We start from the raw sequence: 6,000 nt of genomic DNA on the forward strand, positions 1-6,000 counted from the left end.
TTGTAGGTACAAAATCATTTGCGGATACCGGCCCTGAATACACTAATATTTGAAAATTACGAAAGACTGTGCACTTTTCCCAAATGTATTCGGCATAGGCCACTACACTTAAATATTCACCCCCCCCCCCCCCCCGCAAAAAAAAAGCAGATAGAAAACAAGCTCAAGACTGTGTAAGAAAGCCATTCATTCGAATAATGCTTGACAGCCACGAGGTATGGACTCCAACAAATTGTGAATGCCATCGACGATTATTGCTGCAGCTGCAGAACATTCTGGCCAGTGTTGCTCGCGGTTTTCTGTTTGAAGTGGAATTCTGTTCCTGCAAAAGGTGTTCGATAGGGTTCAGGTCCATAAACTGGCTTGGTGAACTTGGCAGGATCATTTTCTTCTCCATTGGCGCACGTGTGTTTCGGATAGTTGTCTTGCTGGAATGTAAACTGACAGCCAAAATTAATTTCTGGGCGTGGACGAACTGTCCTCTCTATGACGTTCTCGTTCACTTCCGCAATCGTTGTGCCATGACTTCTGTAAAGTGTGGGAAGCCCATCAGCTCGGAAACAGCCACCATATCCATCACGCTTCCTCCTGCTTGCTTCAGAGCTGCAACCTTGAAGCGAAGATTGAATCTGGCACCTTTAGCATGTCGCAAGTAACGAATCCTGTCATTCCGAAAGAGAACAAATCTGTATTAATCAAGCCAGGCCACTCTTTCTCGTTGCATAGAAGTCAAGCTGACATTCTGTTTTGCTTACTTCACTCCGGAAGTAATTTCAGGCCGACATATTCTTTCTTTGCTGGTCAGCGTGCATCCAGCCCAAAAAATTGTAGCCGTATAGACTTTGCAGACATGGAGGACCACAGCCCGAGAACTTAACCTATGGAAACTTCCACAGCTGTGCGCATGGCTTGCAAAAACAATCCTGCTGTAGGCTGAAGAAAAAAACACTTACCTGGGTCGTCTACGAGAATAACCAGCAAAAGCACCTCTTCTGACAATGTTTCTTTTGACAATTCCGGAAATTGTAGGTTGCACCAATCTGTGAGACAATGAATTTTTCGCGAAAGAAAGAACAAATGAAAATGTCGCAGTTTCGCTCGAAAGGCGAAGCATCGCTTGCGATAGCAAATTAGTAGACAGCTATACGAAATAAGGATAGTAATTTTATCTGCCGTCGAATTCTAATTCTATATAGTTCTAATATCTAATTTTAACAAGCGTGATGTCACGCGCGCGCAGGCAAACAGAAACACATCTCACTCGATGAGCGCAGGACACTCGCTGTGAAAACGCGAATTGACCTTCGTGCTGCCTCTTGCTTCAATGCGAACTAAGTGGCGAGAACACAGCGCACACGCAGCTGTGGGCCCGCGGCACACCTAAAATCTGAGCTCATTGCAGTTTGCTTTTAATATATGGTCCGTGCGGCGGGAGCCGCCGCCGGAGCGCAATCCACCTCCCTCCCCCCTCTCTCCGGTGCCTTGCGCGCGGTGGAGACCGCGTGCTGCCTCACCGCCTTCCTCCCCTGCGCGCCCGAGATCAAGCCACCATCTGCGGCTCACGCTCACGCGCTTTGACTCGCACCTACAGCACACGGCGTGCGGCCACGGTGTTATCGCACTCGAACGTCCTACGGAACATCACTGCGATGGCGACGTGATGTTTGATTTTATTGCGATAGCAATTATATGGAGACTTCAAGCGGGTTTCTGCCGTCGTCCCAGGGCGATAAAATCGTCGCCGCGCGCCGTATGTGCGAGTGAAAGCGCGCGGGGGACGCGCGCCTTCACGGAGAGCGAACGCACCGCGGATAGAAAACGCGATTTCCGTCGCGCGAAAGGCCATGGCGGTATGGGAGGGAGGGAGGGAGGGTGACGCGGTGCTGCGTCACCAAATGCGTATCTTGCAACCGGGCGTAAGGGTAACCGGCGACACAATTACCCACGCGAAAGGAGCAAAGCGGGAAGGCAGCGCGAGACGGAGGGAAGGGGGGGGGGGGGGCGGCTTCTACTCTGCCAACAAATGCGTTCTTGTACTTTGCGCCTGTGCAGACTGTCGGTGTTGTCGCGCGCACCGTATCTTGAAAACGATCTCTACACCGCTCTGACCTTCGTATGCACTGTGCGTACTAACTACACCAGTGTGATCTATTCATGTTTGCTTGTGCGCGATGACACCACGCTTGTCAATTCAGTTAGAAAGCGAATGTGTCCAAGTTTATGCGGCCGATAAAACTACTCTACTATCCCTACTCCGAATAGCTCTCTACCAATTTGCTATCGCAATTGATGCTTCACCTTTCGGGCGAAACTGCGACATTTTTGTTGAAACAAGAAGATTGCACGAACGTTCGCTCGCTGCGGCGGCCGCGCTTCCCCACGCCCGCGTTTTGACAGTGGTTGTCTGCGGTCATCGAGTCTATTCTTGTTTGCTTGTGCGTGCTGACACCACGCTTTTTAATTCAGTTAGTAACCGAATGTGTCAAGTTTATGCAGCAGATAAAACTGCTATCCCTACTCCTTATAGCTTTATACTAATTTGCTATCGCAATTGATGCTTCGCCTTTCGGGCGACACTGCGACATTTTTTTAGAGCGCAGCTCTTATGGCTCGTTCATACTCAGACATCCGGCGTCTGGAGCGGCGCAGAACCCAGTTCGGCGGCGGCGAGATCCGCCGGAGTAGCTCTTTCCGCGCCGATCGGAACCGGACCGATTTTTGCCGGTCAAAGATGCCGGTAAAGTCCGACGCACTCCTCATGTCGTCGTTTTCAAAGTCCGTCGCTACATCCTAAATGCTCATCGATTTGGTCGGAAACTACCCCTTTTCGACAAGCGCCACGTGATGCACAAGGAGAACGTGACCTCATGCGGTGGCGTGACAAGCTTCTCGCGCTCTCGCAGAGCAGGACGAGCCAACCACCGCTTGGCGTCGTCTCTTCGGCGAATGCTTCTTCTGCGTGTCATGCATGCATCGAAAGGGGGGTGCAGGCCTAGCAGTACTGCCTCTTCTTGCTCAGGGGTTATCATTGTTGAAGCGCAAAATAAAAGCACGCGAACTCTATGCGAGAGGAGATAACGGCGCAGATTATAGCCGCGGGAACATCCACGATATCCCGCGATTGCTTGGAGGTTGGCGCCACACTAGCGCGTGAGGGAGGTTTGTCTGCAGCGGCTGCTGTGAATTGCGCTCACGCGTCACCCACGCGCTGCTTCTCGAGATCTCCCGATTAGCGAGGCAGTCGCGCCAGAATTCGCTTCGTTTGCAACGTGCCGCGCGAGACAGATTGTCCGCGCCAGCCAACAAATACAGAACTGAAACCACGCATTGAGCTGCGCTCAAATTTCGCAGTTGGGAGTATCGTAATGGTCGGTAAAATATTTTTTGAAAAATAAAATATTGTTTTTTACAATTTACCAAATAGTTAACCGCTTAACCGAGGTAGGATTTCCAATCGACAAGGACATAGCGGGCAACATTGATGAATTCTACAGCATTAATGAGAAGGCAGCAGTCGTAATAAAACTGAATAGGCGGTATAGAATAAAATTCGTACAAGCCTACGCCCCAACCTCCGGTCACGAGGATAAAGAAATATAATAGTTTTATGAAGATGTTGAATTAGCAATGAGAAAGCGTGCAAACTCAGTATACTGTAGTCATGGGTTACTTCAATACAAAAGTGGAGGAAAAGCAGGCTGGTGAACTAGCAATTTTCTAGTACAGGATCGATTCTAGGAACACTTGAAGAGATATGTTCGTAAAATTCACGGAAAGGAATAGGCTCCGAATAACTAATACATTCTTTAGGCAGCGTAGCAACAAGAAGTGGACCTGTAAAAGCCCTAATGGGGAAACAAGAAATGAACTAGATTTCATACTCTCTGCCGATCCCAGTATAGTGCAGAATGTAGAAGTGTAAGGTAGGGTAAAGCGCAGTGGCCATAGGTTAGTGAGGTCTAGGATTTCTCTCAATTTGAAGAGAGGAAGAGTAAAATTAGTCAATAAGAAACAGGCCAACCTACACGTAGAAAGGGTAAAAGCAGACCAATTAGTGCTCGCAAGGAAATTGCAGCTTTAAAACAGAAAGATGAATGTAAAATAGAGGGTATGAATGAAACCGTAACTAGGCTGATCTCAGAAGCAGCAATTGAAGTGGGAGGTAAGGCACCAATGAAACCAGTAGGTAAGCTATCCCAAGTAACAAAGAACCTAATAAATAAACGACGAAGCATGGAAGTGTCAAACTCCAGAGATCAGATAGAATTAGCTGAACTGTCAAAACGGATCAACAAGAAGAAAGTAAGAGATATTGGGACTTATAACGTCGGAAAGATTGAGGAAGCCGTAAAATATGGACGCAGCATGACATCAGTGAGAAGAAAACTTGGCATAGGACAAGGCAAGATCTATGCACTGAAAGATAAGCAGAGTGAGATCATCAGCAACTTTTATGACCTACTAAAAGCAGTGGAAGAATTCTATACTGAGCTGTACAGTACCCAGAGCATCCAAACTACTATCATTCGAAGTAGCAATAAACAGGATACAGAGGTTCCATCTATAACTAGCGATGAAGTTAGAAGGGCCTTGCAAGACACACCCGGGGAAAAGCGGCTGGAGAAGATTGAATAACAGTCAATTTAATTAAGGATGGAGGAGATATCAAACTTGAAAAGTGTGCGGTCTTTTATACACAATGCCTCATGACTATGCCAACATTATACTAATCTATAAGAAACGAGACGTTAGAAAATTGAAAAATTATAGGCCTATTAGCTTGCTTTCAATATTGTATAAAATATTCATCAAGATAATTTCCAATATAATCAGGCCAACACTTGACTTTAATTAACCAAGAAATGAATGAATGAATGAACCACTTAAGGAATGAATATTCTACAGTGGATGACATCCATGTGATCAATCAGGTAATCGAGAAATCTGCGGAGTACAATAAACCTCTCTATATGGCTTTTATTGATTATACATAGCCATTTGATTCAGTAGAGGTATCACCAATCATTGAGGCACTGCATAATCAATGAGTACAGGAGGCATACTTGAATACCTTGGGAAATAGCTACAAATATTCCACAGCTGCGTTAAGGTTCTTTACAAGAAAAGTAGAAAGCTACCTATGAAAAAAGCAGTCAGGCAAGGAGACCAATCTCTCCAATGCTATTCACTGCATGTTTAGAAGAAGTATTCAAGCTCTTAGACTGGGATGGCTTAGGCGTGAGGAGCAGTGCGAATATATTAGCAACCTTCGGTTTGCAGATGACATTGTCCTATTCAGCAACGATGGGAACGAATTACAGCAAATGATTGAGGACCTGAGGACCTGATTGAGGACGTGATTGAGGAACTGAGAAAGTGTAAGAGTGGGCTTGAAGATTAATATCCACAAGACAAAGCTAATGTTCAATAGAATGTAGGTCAGTTACTCACAGGGACTCTGATCATGAGAAGGAAATTTGCAGAATAATAAAACTATGTTGTAGTCCATACAGTAGGCATTGCCATCTCCTGACTGGGAGCTTACCACCGTCGTTGAAATGAAAAGTGTGCAATCATTGCATTCTACCGGTGCTAACATATAAGGCTGAAAATTGAAGGTTAAGAAAGAGCCTGGAGAACAAGAACTGCACAAAGAGCGGTGGAACGTAAGATGTTAGGCCTAACGTTAAGAGACTGGACGAGAGCGGTATGGACAAGAGAGGACACGGAGATAGCCGATATTCTAATTGACATTAGGAAAGAAAAATGAAACTCGGCAGGCCCTGTAATGCGTAGGATGGACCATTAGAGTTACAGAATGGGTACCAAGAGAAGGAAAGCGAAGTCGCCGATGGCAGAGAACTAGGTGGAGTGATTAGGTTTGGAAATTTGCAGGCGTAAGTTGGAATGAGCTAGCGCAAGACAGGGGTAATTGGATATCGCCGGGAGAGGCCTTCGTCCTGGAGTGGGCATAAACATAGGCTGATGATGATGATGAAC

The sequence above is a fragment of the Dermacentor silvarum genome, chromosome 9 (genome assembly GCF_013339745.2).
Source record: "Dermacentor silvarum isolate Dsil-2018 chromosome 9, BIME_Dsil_1.4, whole genome shotgun sequence".
Lineage (NCBI taxonomy): Eukaryota > Metazoa > Arthropoda > Arachnida > Ixodida > Ixodidae > Dermacentor > Dermacentor silvarum.